Source organism: Rattus rattus, chromosome 13 (assembly GCF_011064425.1).
Source record: "Rattus rattus isolate New Zealand chromosome 13, Rrattus_CSIRO_v1, whole genome shotgun sequence".
NCBI classification, from domain to species: Eukaryota; Metazoa; Chordata; class Mammalia; order Rodentia; family Muridae; genus Rattus; species Rattus rattus.
Genome location: NC_046166.1, coordinates 23,309,032 through 23,325,846, shown reverse-complemented (window position 1 = coordinate 23,325,846; position 16,815 = coordinate 23,309,032). Strand labels below are relative to the sequence as shown.

The following is a 16,815-nucleotide window of genomic DNA, read 5'->3' as shown; positions in this document are numbered from 1 at the left end:
GTGTCAGGGGTGCTTTCCTTCTCATGGCACGTGTCTCAAAGTGGGCCAGTCACTGGTTGGCTCTTTAGCCAAATTCAGCTCTGTGTTTTACCCCTGTACATCTTGTAGGCAGGAGATATTTTGGGTGTAGGTTTCATGGCTGGGTTGGTGTCCGGATCCCTCCAATTGGTTACTGAACACAGCTGGTTCAGGCTCCATAGCCCCTATGCCTAGTGTCTTAGTCATAGATTCCTCGGGGTTTCATTGTCCTAGGATTCTAGCTCTTCTCAGAGATGCCTTCCACCCCAATCCAATTGTCTCTTCCAGAACTCTCTCCTTTCATCCAACTGATAAAAACTATGCAGACACCCACAGCCAAATATTAGGCAGAGCTCAGGAAATCCTGTGGAAGAAGGGGAGGAAGAATTGAAGGAGCCAGAGAGGTCAAGGACACCACAAGAAAACCTACAGAATCAACTAACTTGGGTCCATAGTGGCTCATAGAGACTGAAATGACAACCAAAGAGCATACATATGACACCTAGACCCTCTGTGTATATGTAATAATTGTACAGCTAGGGTTTCACATGGGACTCCTAAAGCTGGAGCAGGGGCTGTCTCTGATCACATTGCCTGCCTTTGGATCCCTTTTCCTAACTGGGCTGCCTTGTCTAGATTCAATAGAAGATGTGCCCAGTTTTACTGCATCTTGACAACCCAAGACTGGTTGATACCCATGGGAGGCCTCCCCTTTTCTGAAAAGAGGTGGATGGGAGGGGAGGAAAGGTGAGAGGGAAGGACTGGGAGAAAAAGAGGAAGAGGAAGTTGTGGTGGGAATGGAAATAAATAAATAATTGAACCAATAAAAATATTGTCATTTTTATATCCCCCTTTACTTTATACCTTTAAATGAAAACATATTTCATTCAATTGTAAACATAAGTTGTCAACTAGTACATATCCTTTGATAGGTGGATTCTAACACTTCAAAATTGTCAATATTTTCAAACAGAGAAGAGGACCAACCACCCAACATCACATGCTTTTGGTATACTCAAAAGTTAAGAAAGGCATGAGAAAACCTTATTAATGAAGGAGGAAAGGCTTTCCTTTGTGTCTTCATGGAATGAGAATGTTGTGTCAGCTTTACATGAAGTGGTGCCTCTTTTTTTTCTTCACATAAATGGAATTTTATTATTTGTTTTTTTATTGTATATTTTTGTTTACATTTCAAATGTTATCCCCTTTCCTGGTTTCCTGTCCATAAGCCCCCTATCCCATCCCCTTCCTCCTACTTCTATGGGGGTGTTCCCCTACTCACCCACCCCTTTCTGCCTCCCTGCCCTGACATTCCCCTACACTGGGGCATCAACCCTTGGCAGGACCAAGAGCTTCTCCTCCACTAGTGGCCAACAAGCCATCCTCTGCTACATATGCAGCTGAAGCCATGGGTCTGTCCAAGGCTTTGGGCGTGGTTTTGTCACTGAAGCTCTGGTTAGTTGGTATTGTTGTTCTTATGGGGTTGCAAGTCTCTTCAGTTCCTTCAATCCTTTCTCTAACGCCTCCATTGGGTACATTATTCTCAGTTCAGTGGTTGGCTGGGAGCATCTGCCTCTGTATTTGCCATGCTCTGGCAGAGCCTCTCAGGAGACAACTATACCACTTCTTGGCATCAGCAGTATTGTCTGAGTTTTGTGGGTGTATATGGGCTGGATCTCCAGGTGGGGCAGGCTCTGAAGCTTCTTATTTAACTTTCATTAATTGGTTCTACTAAGGACTTAAAAAGAAAGAAAGAAATGATTACTAAGGAACTAGATGGGAAGAATCAAGGGTTCAAGGTCATCCTCCATTAAATAGAGAGTTCAAAGCCAAAGTTTCTCGAGAGCCCATTTTGAAATAAATAAATGACTTATTATTATTAATAAAAATGCAAATCATATATCAAACAACTTTATCAGAGACTGATCAAATTATGATCCTGCTTGGCCAATTGTTTCAGAGTCCTAGGATTCTGGGGTGGTTGTTACAGACATAGTTTTGCTTCTTAGACTTGTGTTTGGAACATATTTCTGTTGTTATATATAATCTGGACATTTCTATTTTTAAATTGAACATAGGTGATCTGGTTGATAGAAGATGTAGATAGAGGAACATAGAAGAGTGGAGGGAGGGGAAACTCTACTAGGAATGTAATGTACGAATACGAATTTAAAAATATAATTTAAAACAAAGAAAATGAATCAGTTTATACAATATATTCTGGTTGTACTTTTCTCACCCCAATCCTTCCCAGACCATTCCCACCTTCTATTTCTCTCTCTCTCTCTCTCTCTCTCTCTCTCTCTCTCTCTCTCTCTCTCTCTCTCTCTCGGTACAAACAGGCCTCTAAATGAAAACAGGAAAATAAATGAGATAATATAATCAAACCTCTACAGCTAGGCCTGAATTCTATTCATTTGATTCTTTCAACCTCATATCTGTGAAATCCACACAGCTCCATTCTCCAGCAGTGACTGACATAGTTCCTGCCCATCTGGCCCCAAGACTGCAAAACTCCAATTGTAAGACTTTCAACCTTATTCTAAGTAATACAATTCCCACAGGTAAATGCTCCAAGTCAGACTCTGTCGTTGGGTGAAACTCAAGTGGAAGTAGATAAAGATGATGATGGCTTGGATGTTCACCTACATTCTTCAAGCCCGGGATCACATATTGAAAGAGCTAGCATCTTTGGTCTTAAGGGTCCCTTAGCATCATTTAGTCTGGGATCGGTGCTGTACCACGGGCTAACCTGGTGTACTGGCTAGTCTGATGTGAACATGACACACAAGCTAGAGGATTTTAAAGACTAGAAATCTCAGTTGAGAATATAACTCCCTAAGATCTGACTGTAAGGCCTTTTCTTAGTGAATAATGGGGGAAAGCCCAGCCCACTGTGGGTGGTACCATCCCTGGGCTTGTGTTCTTGGGGTTTATAAGGGAATAGGCTGAGCAAGCCCGGGGAAGCAATCTAGTAAGCAGCATCCATCCAGCCTCTTCATCAGCTCTTGCCTCCAAGTTCCTGCCCTGTTTGAGTTCCTGTCCTAACTTTGTATGGTGATGAATAATAACAATGTGGAAATGTAAGCTGAATAAACTCTTCCCTCTCCCAACCTTCCCTCAAAGAAGGGAAAGAAAAAGCACAAAAAGCATGTACAGGGCCTGAGATAGACATTTACACACACGGAAAGTCCATGAAAACCAAATTTGAAACCATAATATGTAAATAAAAGTTCTATAAATTAAAAAATGAAAAAAATAAAGATTAAATGCTCCGACAAAGCATTGTGTGACAAGATAAACAAATAAAACCTCCAAAAATACCATTGAATTTGTTTTCTGTTGGCCATTTACTGCTAGGCATGGAGACTGCCCTTAAGGATGGTTTGTATTCCCAGTGAGACTGTTGGAGAAAATTAATTTTACCTTTGTGAATGGTAATTGAAAGTAATTTCTGGATTAGGTCTAGGAGCTTGTGTCTACTTTCTCCTCAGCACTGTTACCTCCTCTGACTTGGGCCCTGTGCAGGCCTTATGCATACTGTCGTAGTCTCTGGAAGGCCATATATGTGTCGGTCTAGGAGGTCTCTCTCTCTCTCTCTCTCTCTCTCTCTCTCTCTCTCTCTCTCTTCTCTCTCTCTTTCTCTCTCTCCTTTTTCTGCCTTTAGTAGCCCTTTAAATCCCCTCCCTATGCCTTAAAGAAACTCTATTCTATACTATAACATCCTGTGGCTGGTACCTCAGGGGGAAGGGACGCCTCAGCATGGGCCCACAAAGGCACTCCCTTTCACCCACACCATACTGCGCCTCTATGAAACATATCCCTTCTTCCTTAACTTTCGTAAAACACAACACTAGGGAGATCCTTACCTAATCCATAAGCCCATACCTCACTTTTATATACAGCCTTCCAACACTGATAAAAGCATATACAAATTAAACTCTTGATATTTTAATGAATTTTTTCGATTTTAATTCTCTCTCTCTCTCTCATGTGCATGTGCGTGTGCGTGTGTGCGTGTGTGTGTGTGTGTGTGTGCGTGTGTGTGTGTGTGTGTGTGTGTGTGTGTGTGTGTGTGTGTGTGTGTGTGTGTGTGTGTGTGTGTAAAGGAATAGGTGCATTTGAGTGCAGGTAGCCACAGAGCCCAGAAAAGGGTGTCAGATCTTCTGGAGCTGGAGTTAAAAGGGTTGTGAGTGGTTTTGCGTGGGAGCTGGGAGCTGAAGTTGAGTCCTTTGCAAGAGCAGCAAGTGTTCTTAAGCACTGGGCCATCTCTTTAGCCACTAAACTCCTGATTTCCATTTCTATTCCTTCCACAAACAGTTTTTAAATGAAGCTAAAAATGCTAATGAATAATGACTAGGAATTTCCTAGCAAAATCATTAAGCCATAGTGACACCTCAGCACATATCTCTGTTGTTAGCATTCCGCGTAAGCTCAGTTTCTGAAGCAGTGTATCTGGGTGTTGCCTGCCATGGGACGTTAGTGATGCTGCATCGCTGCAATGCCGTGAAGTCTTCAGCTGACATTCAGGGCTTCCTCCTTCCTGTCTTAAATGTGCATTTTATAAGCCTGGTTTGCCTAGTCTCCAACTCAAGCCTCATACAATGCATGTAAGATGCACATGCGACTGCACTTAAGAAAACAATGGCAGCCTGACCCACCTGTCATTCGCACTGTGTGTCCTTCTTGCAGTGCTCCTTGTCCCCTTTTTGTCTTTGTTAATATCAGCAAACCTCAAGTCTCACTCCTGGGGTAGAATATAGTTCGGTGGCAGGATCAGGATGTGTGAGGTCCATTCAATCAGTACCATTCCCTGTACTCAAATCCATTATGAGCTTCATGCTTCTTCGTTTTTATGGTGCTTAACATCCCTACTAATGCATTTATATGATATATTAATTATTATTTTATTTGACTAATATAATTACGCTTTTCATTTTAATATTTTAAAAGTATTTGGTTTTGTATTAATGCGTCTATGGTTCATGTGTAGTTTCCGAGGATTTGGTCTCAGATCTACATACTTGCATAGCAAATACTTTTATCCCCCCAGCTTTCTCCCCTGCCACTTATGTTAATATCGATTTAGTAGCCTTTATTAGCAGGTTCTCAGCACATCGCCTCAGCTGACATGAGCTCCTGTGAATCAAGGATTGAGGCCCCTAACACAGTGTTTTTCTTTGTTTGTTTGTTTGTTTGATTGGTTTTGTTTTCCTCTTAAGATAAGTTATTTAACTTCAGGGTTTTAATGTCCCTGCTTGGAAAAGAAGATAATGCTCTGGTTTCCTTTCAGGGAGACTAGAATAACGAGGATGTTTAAAGTTTATCTCTTTTTAAAGGAACCATTATGTGACTAATGATGCTGGTAGGAGAGCTCAAGAAACACTGGGAAGTGGTGGTGGGGTCTTTGCATTTGTCACAGGTAAAGACCCATCCTTCCTCCTGCACCTTTCAGGATGCATCAAAGGAGAAGCCAAGGCTTTTGTCTGTCAGATTGACTATATTTTATACATTTTTTTAGCAACTCAAAGTTCAGGGCATAAATGAGTTAATGGCCTTTCCTCTTGGCTTCAGATGCCTGAGTCATATTTTCAGCATTAAAACTTATATTAATTCTGCTGTCTTGCCACACTAAAATATTCATAGAAGACACAATGAAACAGTTCTCTCACAGAGCAGAGTACAGAAGTTGGAAAGCAGAAGGTGTCAATTTCTATTTCATATACTGTGTGCTACAGCAGGCGCCAAAAACACACGGCGAGTTGGGCAATCTTAAAAGCAAAGTTTGCCACTAAGAAGCTCTGTGTTATCTGTAACAGTTCAAAGAGCTGTCACGTGGAAAGAAAGAACAGCGAGGGCTCTCACACAAAGGCACGGAACAGACCTTAAATATTCATTACAAGTCCGCGAATTTTGTGTACTCTGCTTATGACTTTATACGTGATTTGTAGACAAGCTGTATACAGAGTTTGGTTTCCTACTGGCCAGTACTATAAGCACTTGAGGCTATTATACCTTATTTGTGTGTGTACATAGGCTTATGTATGTGTGTGTGTTTTAGCATGAAGGCCAGAAGTCCACTGTGAGCATTTTCCTCAGGCACTTTCCGTCTTCCGTTTAGAGGCACAGTCTCTCACAGAACTTTTAACATGCTGATCTGACAGGACTGGCTGCCGTGAGCCCCAGAGATCCTTTATCGGAATTACAGGCACATAGCATAGTGCCTGGCTTCTTAAGGTGGAAACTGGAGATTGAACTCAGCATGTCGTGCTCACACTGCGGGAGCTTTACTCACTGAGCCATTTCCTCCAGCCCCAAACTATTTATCTTCAGTCACTATCGATTCTTGTTTAAAAAAGAAATTACAGGGAAAACCCAAGTTTTTCACTTAGCTCCCATATATGTGAAAGCTAATACAATCCTTACCAAAAATGCTGGGTCAATTGAAATTATACTTTTTTTTTTATCAATTTTCTTTTAAATATGAAAAATAATTTTTAATGCCTTCAAGGATGGATATTGATAATTATTACTTTCACCTAGTATTACATGATAAGAAAGACCTAAGAACTTTCTTATTGAAAAGCTTTGAAAGTGAAGAAAAATGAAGGTTTTTATTATTTATTATGTTATAATAAATTTATATTTAATATAAATTGAAAATCATAGTATATTGACTAGTCTATAGAACAGTATCAAACCAGATTCTCATGTTTGGAAACTTTATTATAATGGGTTGAAGTATTTGACTTAACATAAATAGATTGCATAATTCTACCTAGATCTTGAGGGTTTAATTCATCATAATTGAAGAGTATCATTTCAGTTTACAACCCTTCTAAATCCTTCCAAATCAAAAATTCCTTTCCATTTAGATGAAAACATAATTTGTCATCTAAAGAAGGATCAATCTCAATGTGAGAGGAAAATTGAATATGAGATGTCAATCAGCTTGTGTGAACTGAGATCATCCTGGCAATCCAGAGTACGTGGTTGTGCCACACTGTACCCTTCCTATGTTCTTGACTAAACAGCTTTTAAATTTTCCAAAGTTGGTTTTACATGGGTATGTACATTCTAGAAAAATTCTATGACATTTCTATTTTAAAAGTGTAAGTTTTGCTCAGTTCTCTACTAAAAAATGTCCTGCACATCTTTCATAGCTACACTGATAATGATATTATTTAATGTTTCTACATATCATTAATAACAGCATAACTAATATTAAGCATCATGAGGTAAATCTTACGAATGCTGCCATTCTGTGTTGTCTGAAATCTGTAACTTAGTTTTACTTATGCCAGTGCTAATAATGTATGGAAGAGTTTGGGCCGAAATGTAATTGAACCTTAGGCTGTGGTCTATACTGGGCAAGCACTCTACCACTGAACTGTGTTCACAGTCCTTAACTGGTTTGACAGTAGTGTTAAGAAAACAGCTGTTTTTTAAAGAAAACATTGGAGGCCAAATGGCTCAAAGAACAAGGCAATAGACTAATTGTAGAAACTGTCTTAGTCAACCTTCTAGCGCTGTGAAGAGACACCAAAAACCACAGCAACTCCTTCTAAACCACAGCTTTCTGTGTGAGATTTTTTTTTCTTTTCTTATTTTCGGAGCTGGGGACCGAACGCAGGGCCTTGCGCTTGCTAGGCAAGCGCTCTACCACTGAGCTAAATCCCCAACCCAGACCACAGCTTTCTGAAGTAAAGCACTTAACTGGGGTCTTGTTTCTGGTCTCAGAGGTTTAGTTCATATCAGCAAGGCAGAAAGCCTGGGGCACACAGGTAGACATGGTGCTGGAGAAGGAATTGAGTGTTCTCCACCGGGATATACACTCAGGATTGAGAGAGTATGACATGGTCCCCATTTGACCTTCTGAAACCTCAAAGCCCAACCTCTGTGAGGCACACTTTTTCTAACAAGCAACACCTATACTATAGAACAAGACCATACCTCACAATAGCACCACTCTCTGGTGACTTAAGCATTCACCTTCATGAGCCTATGTGGAGAGTATTATTCAACATTACCCTGTGATCAAGGATTTTTTTTTAATTTTTATATTTTAAGTCAATCTACATTGCTCTGAGGATCACACTTGGGAAGGACACAGTTAGGGACATCAACACTTTGGTTAGGGATTGTGAGAGACATTCTTCACATACTTAGCAAGTCACAGTATAGTATTTGCATGAAAGGATCATTCTAAATGGTGGAATGGGGTGGAATCTCTCTAGGTATCCTGTCAAACCTACCTCGGCTTTGATATAAGATTGTAAGAAAGTACTTTTTGAATTGAAATATAGTATGTCATCATAAACCTTTTACTACTTCTATTTCTTGAGACCTTCAGAGACATTTGTAACTTTTCTAAGTGAAAGTCATTCAGTTATTGGAAGAATCATAATTATTTATATTTTATAACAGAAAATTTATTGTAACTATAAATCAAGTTCTGTGATCTTGCACTTTATGTGGTACTTCTCCTTATTAATAAAGTATTTCTATATTTCATTATTATTCCTTATTTTAAGACTATAAGTAATATGAGAAATATGATCTATAAAATATATGAATATTTTGTTATAATCTCTGTTACCTGAGGTATTGCTTTCTATTAGCTTAGTTTGGGACACATCAAAATTTGCTCTAAGGTGATCAGTATCTACTAAAATTTCCAAAGATCTTTTATTTATGTTTTTGAAACCTATATTGAAACTAAATTATCAGTCCAAATTTAACTCCTCTGTCATAAGTAAATGTTAGACTTGTCAGACTAGCATACAAATTTGAGAAACCATGGTTATTGCAGGAGCAGGAGAGAAATGGCATTTGAATTGCTGAGTACCTGTTTTCTTTGTACAAAAGTTACAATATAGGCAGATATGGCATCAAAACAAAGCTAAGAAAGCTTGAAACTGAAAACGGAATTTTGTAGTTCACTAAACTATCTACCATTCTATTGATAAGTTTATCTTGCATGTGAGAAAATGGGGACAGAAAGAATATAAAAAGAGTAACTATGATCATGGCAACAATAAATGAGAGGCCTGAAAACTGAACAACTGTCTACTTCCGGTCTGTGAACTGACTGAGGCATATTTCATTCCCTCCATTTTCTCTATATGTATAAAAATATTAAAGTTTATGAGCCAATTTGCATTATTTTGGAGTAGTCTCCATTCCATGGGATAGCATAAAATACCAAATAATTCAGATTCATGAATTTCCTACCACATAACACTCGGATTAAGATTCCATTGATAGGAATTGACAAAAATTAGCCACTCTTATAACCATGAACATCTGTGTTTATTTACATCACTTCAATTTTGATTTGGAAACATAAGCGAAGCTTATATGTTTTTCAATTTTAATTTGATTGCTAAGCTTGATGCTGTATAAAAGCTGCGATGCCTAGAAAGTTTTGCCAAAATTTTATACAATGCCAAAAGAGTTTAAGAAACATGTTTTATTTACCCATGCTAAAAATGCTTCCATCCTGTGGAATTCTTAATGGGAAGTCTCAACTTCAAAGGGGTAGAATTTTATCAAAAATTTGGACTAGTGACAACCAAAGAGCCTGGTCTTGAGGCATTCTGCAGAACTGCTTATCACACTGCTAAGAGAAAGAATCCGAACACATTGGGAAGCACTTGGTAAAGCCATATGTCCTGAAAATGTCACAGTGGTGCAGGAGGAAGTAAATTGAATGTGTTCCTCCATAATATGACACATAGTTTAGAACCACTAACCTTCCATTTTAATATTTTGAAGCGGACCACAGAGAACCTGGCAGCTGCTGTGCCCTTCAGTACAGGAGATAAATTTGCTGCTGTCCTTCGGTTGAACCAGCTCTTATGGGCACACATCAAACACGAATCAAGAATTTCTATTCTGTAAGCCCCCTTTAAAGCTGTTAAGGCCTTTGGTATCTTCAGATGGTGAACATTTCCTGTGCCAACCCAGACTTCAACTGGAAAGAATATCTTGTTACTCTGCATAGATGAGACACCTGCAGTTTTTGGCAATGCATCTGCATTTGCAATTTTAGGGAACAAAGAGGTTCAGCAGGCATCATTGTGACTCACTGGTTTCTGTATCTCTGGATGTCTGCATCAGACACTATGCCAACTGTGCTCTCCGTTCTTTTCTACTACCTTGAAAGTTGTCAGTCTCACTGGAGAAAGAGGCTTGGATAATTAACTTTTTAACAGGCTTGTTTTCAAACCAAGGAATGGAACAAAATCTAAGATCTTATTTTTTTTAACTTCTCTAAATTTTTCAAAAGAGTACACCTCAAAGATTGATTATACCTTAGAACTTTCATTAAGAGAAAATGACTGCAATGATTTTGTTAGCAAAAGTTGAATTTGCTTACATATAACAGTTTGTATTTTTATCTTGAATAAAGAAATTTTGGGTTGTAAGCGATCCAAGGCAGGTATGGTTTCTTTATTTGAGATCTGCCTTCTGTCTCTACTTTGCAAGCTTAGCCCATAGATTTTTTCCTCAGTGTTACCTTATCAACCAAGATGGTTGCTACATGTAAGAGATTGGATCCTATAGGGTAAATAAAAGATAAATGAAGAGAATATTCCATGAGTTACCTGAAGCAGCTTTCATGGACATGTTTCTTCACATATTCTGAACAGGCTTTAGGTCTGTTACCATATGTACACATGAAGGAAACTGAAAAAAAACCTTCTGTTCCACATTAAATAATGGGACTAGGAAAATAGGTTCCTTAGACAAACGTGACAGGAAGGAAATGGGAGCTATGTTAAATCATTAGAAGTGTCTGCTGTAAGACCAAGAATTAACAACTAGACTGTATTTCATTGCATGGTTCAGTTGGTAAATCTCCTTGTTATAGAAACGCTAGTTAATACTTTTAATTTAATCTCTTGAAGTCTTTGTTTCCATTAGAAATAAATGATCAGCGTCATGCCATGCTTTGTTAGGGTGTCTCTGAAACCTTTTGTTATTTTCTGTAATTGCTCTCTTGATATGCTATGGTGAATTTCTGTTTCTCTTAATTCAACATTGTATTGTTGAGGTAGGTACAAACACTCAGAGATACTTGTCTCTCCATTTGGCAATTTCTTGTAATCATTGCAAGGTTCACACCCAGACTTCTTTTGGTAGAAAGAAGACAATGGTTGGTTGCTCAGTGTAGAAATGAGAGGTTGAGAACCTGCCTGTCCTGTGGAGGAGGAATAAGAAGGTGACAGAGTCCAGGATCAAACATTTTCTAAGACTTGTGTCTTAATCCTTTATTTCATAAAACTTCTCTACCAAAATATAAATTTAAGGATAAAATTACTAGGACAATCAGAGAGAATTAACCTCGTGGTAGTGTGCATGAAATTAGCATCTGAGAAAAGATCCTATTGTGATGAGTGGACACAGTATCTGAAGCTGTGTGTGTGTGTGTGTGAGGTCTTCCACCCAAGTTGCTGTTCTAAGTATTCAGGTAAGAAGGACTCCACAGTGCCTGTTTTAGGTTGGATTTTCTGGAGATGGACTTTATATGAATGCCCCTGTGAACACAATTGATTGGAAGTCTTCCTGGTAACATATAGGAGGGAAATGAAGGAGGAAGTGAGGACGTGAAGGATCCTAAGAAGAAGTCTAAACGTTCTCATGGGAACTTTTCCTGGAAGATCTTTCTGGCAAGAATGAGCCACAACTCAATGTGTTCCATTGTGTTTGAATTAATTATGGGATGTGCTTAGGAAGTAAATTGCCAGATACCATCTATTATCCCAGCTCTATATGGATGGTCCTTTAGAAAAGGACCTTTCCGCAAAGACACACACGTCCTCTGCTGGTTGTAGGATACAAAGCGAACAGTGTCAGAAGAGCATTGTGTTAGGGAAGTTACAAAATGTGACTAGAACACACAAACACTATAAAACTAAAACACTTCTGCATGCTATAATTGGACATTTTTCCTGCTACTAGTAGTTATAAGTACTTGGAAGTGTCACAAAATTATAAAAAGCTATGCCTTTGTGATAGTTGGTATAAAGATGAGGTACAAGAACAATGCGTGCTTAGTTGTAGAGAAAGATAGACTAACTTCACATACAATGATCTAAACTTCCAAGGTCTTACATGAAGCAGGTGTCCATTGCGAATAAAGCAAATCTTGAATGTGTCATAACAGAGTTATAGCACAGTGATGGCAGAGAGCAGTGCATGCATATGGACATGAACGTTTTCTATACATTGACTGTACTGAATCAAGGATACTTAGTGTGACTTAATGCAAAGGGAGATGTGTTTTAAAACATTCAATATAAATCTGTATTTAGTAATGACTGCTATCTTTTACGTTTTTATTCATTCATATTATAAATATATATACAGCACATAATGAACAAGTTCAAGGACAGAAAACTCAGTATCTGTGGCCTTGATTGATAATGGCAAGTGGTCGAGCACAAGTAGCCTACACTTAATTTCTTGTTAGAACTTGTAACTCTATTTGTGAGAGCATAGATTTACTAACTTTTACTATAGCTTTTGGTATTCTCTTGCTAATATTATTATTCCTCCCACTTATGTAGTCCCTAACACCTTGAAAAGAGGACTAGAATAGAGAGCACTCAACGTCACTTGCAACTCTCATATCCCATGGTACTGTAAGGAGCAGTGTTCAAATAACCACAGCTCTTTCAAGTCACGTTGATTTCCTCATGACATAATGAGGCACAGATGCCTTTTTTTTCAAATGAAGCCCAAATAACAGCTTGTTTAAAATGGAGAGGAAATGAGTCCAATGTTACAAAAGGAAGGTGGGTGAAGTGCACCTAATTACAATTTTCATCTTCCAGAGTGTAAACCAAAATGGAAAAAAAATATGTAGAACAAGGAGAATATATAAAAGTAAAAAGGCTCATGAGGGGCTTGAACTGTTTCTTTATGGACCAAAATGAAGCTATTTCAGCATAATGGCAATAACACTTGGAAACCGCAGTGAAGCACTACTTTAAATGTTTCCTGTGGGCTAGGTACAGCTAGGAAAATGGCTTTTTCCCAAACTTAAAGTGACTTGGGACTACAAACAAACCTGATATACAACTATTTCCAGTCAAATACAAAACAATTTTATGTGTACAAACTGGGAAACCATGAGAGAGGTGATATTGGGAATTGGTGCCTGTCTGCTCACCCTTGCCTATTGTTCCTGCTTGCATCCTGTGGAGCATTGCCCCAAACTTCAAAGGCCTTTCCTGGATGCAGACATAGCAGCAATGAAGGAGAAATGTTAGACTCATTGTTTTCTGCCTTGAATTCTGTATGACACAGCGTTGCATATGAAATAGTTCTCGACCATGAACACATGTGCTTTAATCTGAAACCACTTCAAAGAATACCTCATCTAAATGGGGGCATTTATGTAGACATTTCTCATTTTATAAAAAATGAGATTTGCCTTCTTGTTTGATATCTATATGTTTGTGTGTATACATTTGTGAGTTTCTGTGCACTGTGCACATAACGGTGCCAACAGAGGCCAGAATGGCATGTCAGACACTCTAGAACTGATTGGAGGAAAAGGTCATTGTAAGCCAGCATCTGAGTGCTAGGTACTGAACCTGGGAACAGCAGGTGCTCTGAACTGCTGACCTATCGCTGTAGCCCTCCCGAGCAGACCTTTCTCTAATAGATGCAAACAGCACTGTTACTGACTAGATATTGAATGTTATAAACCACACGCTTTGCTTTTCTCAGTTCAACTTGCTTTTCATTTTATTAATTAAAAATTTGGAAGAATTTGATGAGCCTGTTATAGCCCCTTACTTTTTGGTTATAAGATTTAATTGTATAGCTTGCCCATCCCACTCTCATGCTGGTAATTTAATTGAATCTTGTATTGCACATGCTATACAAATATCCAGTAAATGATCTACATCTTCAGTCCTAGGAGAATTTCAAAAGAGAAGAAAAGCGAAAATGATAATATTTGATACCCATTACATTGGAAAATGAGTTATTATTTAATCTTTCCATAGACAGGAAAAGTGATTCTGAAGAAAGTTTGAGAATGACTTGGCTCCTCTCATGGTTTTATTCTAATATACCTATCACACTTTGGTTCTAATTCTTCTATCCATTTTTAATGGCCACTCTATTTGCAAACCTAGAATGAAGAATTAGCATGAATCTGAGTGTTTCCCTTGCTTGTAGAATAAATTTAGATTGGCAGTTAGAGATGCTGGCAGAAGGTATAGGACTCTAAGTCAGAGGCAAGAAACAAAACCAAACTAAAGCAAACCAAACCAAACCAAACCAAACCAAACCAAACAATCCTCTACTCATAGTAAAAAGGTGAAAAGTCTTCTGGGACTTCAGTCTCCCTTCCTGCCCACTCTTCAGACAGTGATATAGAGAGAAATGCCATGTGAATGTCCTAAACATAGTATATCTGTGCCACAGCCAAGGAACCTTAATGTTAAAGATCCTGATAGCAGAGATGGAGCCATCCAGGACAGACACTCTAGAGGAAGGTAGTATTATCTTTCTTATTTGAGAGGAGTACAATCTTTGAGTAAAACCAACAAAATGCATTCATAAGACTAAGAGATTTTGTCTAGGAATATTGATATTGGGTTTTAAAATCATAAATAGGTTATCAGATATTGTCATTTGATTTTTCTATTTATATATTTAATATAGATGACAGAAGGACAGATAAGGTAGTCATAGAAATGATGCATGGAAGATGACAGGTATAGATATATAAAAGACATGAAAGATATAAATCATAGGTGATAGATAACAGAGAATAGACAGGATACACAGTTTCCAAACCTAAAATTTCATTGTAGTATTGCTACAGTATCAATTTTACATGGGTACAAATGAAATTATTTTGCATTATTAGAAAGATATATGAGAGAAAGAAAAGATATTTTTATGTGTATTACTGTAAAAAGTCTCCTTATTTTAATGATTTGGTTCATTCTCTCTAAATTCCTCACGTGTTAGAAGGACTGCTGAAGAGTTGCTGAATTGTCTTCTTTCTCTGTGCACATTTCAGAGTTGCATGGCAGTCGATCATCTGGACTCTGGAATTTGTTCTAAGACCAATACTGTCTCTCTTGCTTCCTAGTCATGTTTCTTCTGAATGGTCCCTAACCTTTGTAAGTTGTAGAGAATTACTCTTAATGAAAATATTCATTATTTTCTTAACAAAGTTTTGGACTTTATAGACTATTTGGCATGCTTTTAAGATGCAAAACATTATCCAGTATTATTTAAAAAACTAAAAAGCTAGGAGATTCAGAGATGACCCGATGACTAAAGGTGAATCCTAGTGATGTAGACGGCCCCACCAGTTCAGGTCACAGTACCATGACAAAGCACCAAACTTTCTATAATGTCCATTGCAGGTAAACCTATATATTTCTCTGGCCTTTAAGGGTCTACAGACACTACACATAGTCAGGCAAAATATTTAAAAGCAAAAACAAAAATAAATATTCTTATAAAAGAATACAAATACAGAAAATGAAAAATACTTGAATAAGGTCGTGAGAGCATCTTTCATCAGTAAGAGCAACTGGCATTCTGGTCTGTCTACTAGATGAACTTAGTAAACACATTTAAGAGGTTTATTCTTTGTACTGCATTCCAAACTATTCTTCATTCTTAAATTGTACTTCTCGGGTTTGTTAAACATTCTGTAAAGAATATTCACACCACTGGTTAAACAGTATTACCACATGTAGATGAAACAAATTTCAGCTAACAAACATTAAATCATTTTCCAGACATAAATTTCCATAATTTTACAAATACCATTGAGATGAACATTATGTAAATGATGAAAATGTAAGGAGCTGAATTAGAAGGTTAAAGGGAGTGAACATCTTAAAAGCACCTGAAGTAGAGTGCCAAGTTGTCCTCCCATGTTGAGTAACAGTGAAGCCACCTCTCCAAAGAATGATGCCAAGTGAGGGAAGATGTGGTAATATGAGTTAAAATAGCAATCAGATGTGATTCACTGAAGATATCATGAATAATATTCAAATGCACATTCAAGTCTGGTTTGCTTTGCATTGGTCCCTAAACACCACGGGCCCAGCAGTCCCCTATATTTTGGTGATGTTATCTGATGGTCATTGAGTATTTGACTGGTCATGGTGGCATACCTCAGAGTCTAGCAAAAGCAGTTTTGTGTCTGATGTGAAGATAAAGCGCCAGGGAGTTGATTAAGAATAGAGGAAAAGGTGAATGATACCTCTGATGACAAGGATAAGGCATGTGAGAGAAACAAGGCTGTTAACAGAATATAACAGCAAGAGGGAACATTGAGGCACACTGGCTAGCTGTGATCTCATTTTACTTGAACACATAAGACTTGACATGGTTAATATTAGACACCAAACGGAAATGTCGAGTAGTACTTGAAAATGCAAACCCAGAGCTTAGGAAAGATGTTCAGAAGATGACACATACAATCAAGACTTTACGATATGTTAATTTGTGAAAACATGCAAAGAAGCCCTGGAAACAAACATAAAATTTCTCACATGTGTGTCTTTGCAAGTGTACTTACAAATAACCACACATCTGTGATAGGATTACATGATAATGCTTCCTTTCATCATAGTTTATAATTCCTCTGTTTATGAAAATTGTGAGACACTCTGGCAGGGTTTTCTCCAGTGTACTGTAGGGAAATGAGAGCACATGGTGTGCAGGCATGTTTACAGTCTGTCAGAAGAAGGAGATTCCAGCTGTGGGGTGTTACAATGCTGTGCATGGTAGGCTTTCTGCCTG

The 16,815-nt window shown here is 38.2% G+C and overlaps 1 long non-coding RNA gene across 1 annotated transcript in view; it reads left to right on the top strand.

The window, feature by feature from the left end:
* LOC116914845 overlaps positions 1–16,093 on the top strand; it is a 294,842-nt gene extending 278,749 nt beyond the window's left edge. Inside the window, exon 3 of the long non-coding RNA XR_004389779.1 lies at positions 15,071–16,093. This is a non-coding gene — a long non-coding RNA (uncharacterized LOC116914845). The remainder of the gene's footprint in view (positions 1–15,070) is intronic.
* The last annotated feature ends 722 nt before the right edge of the window (positions 16,094–16,815 follow it).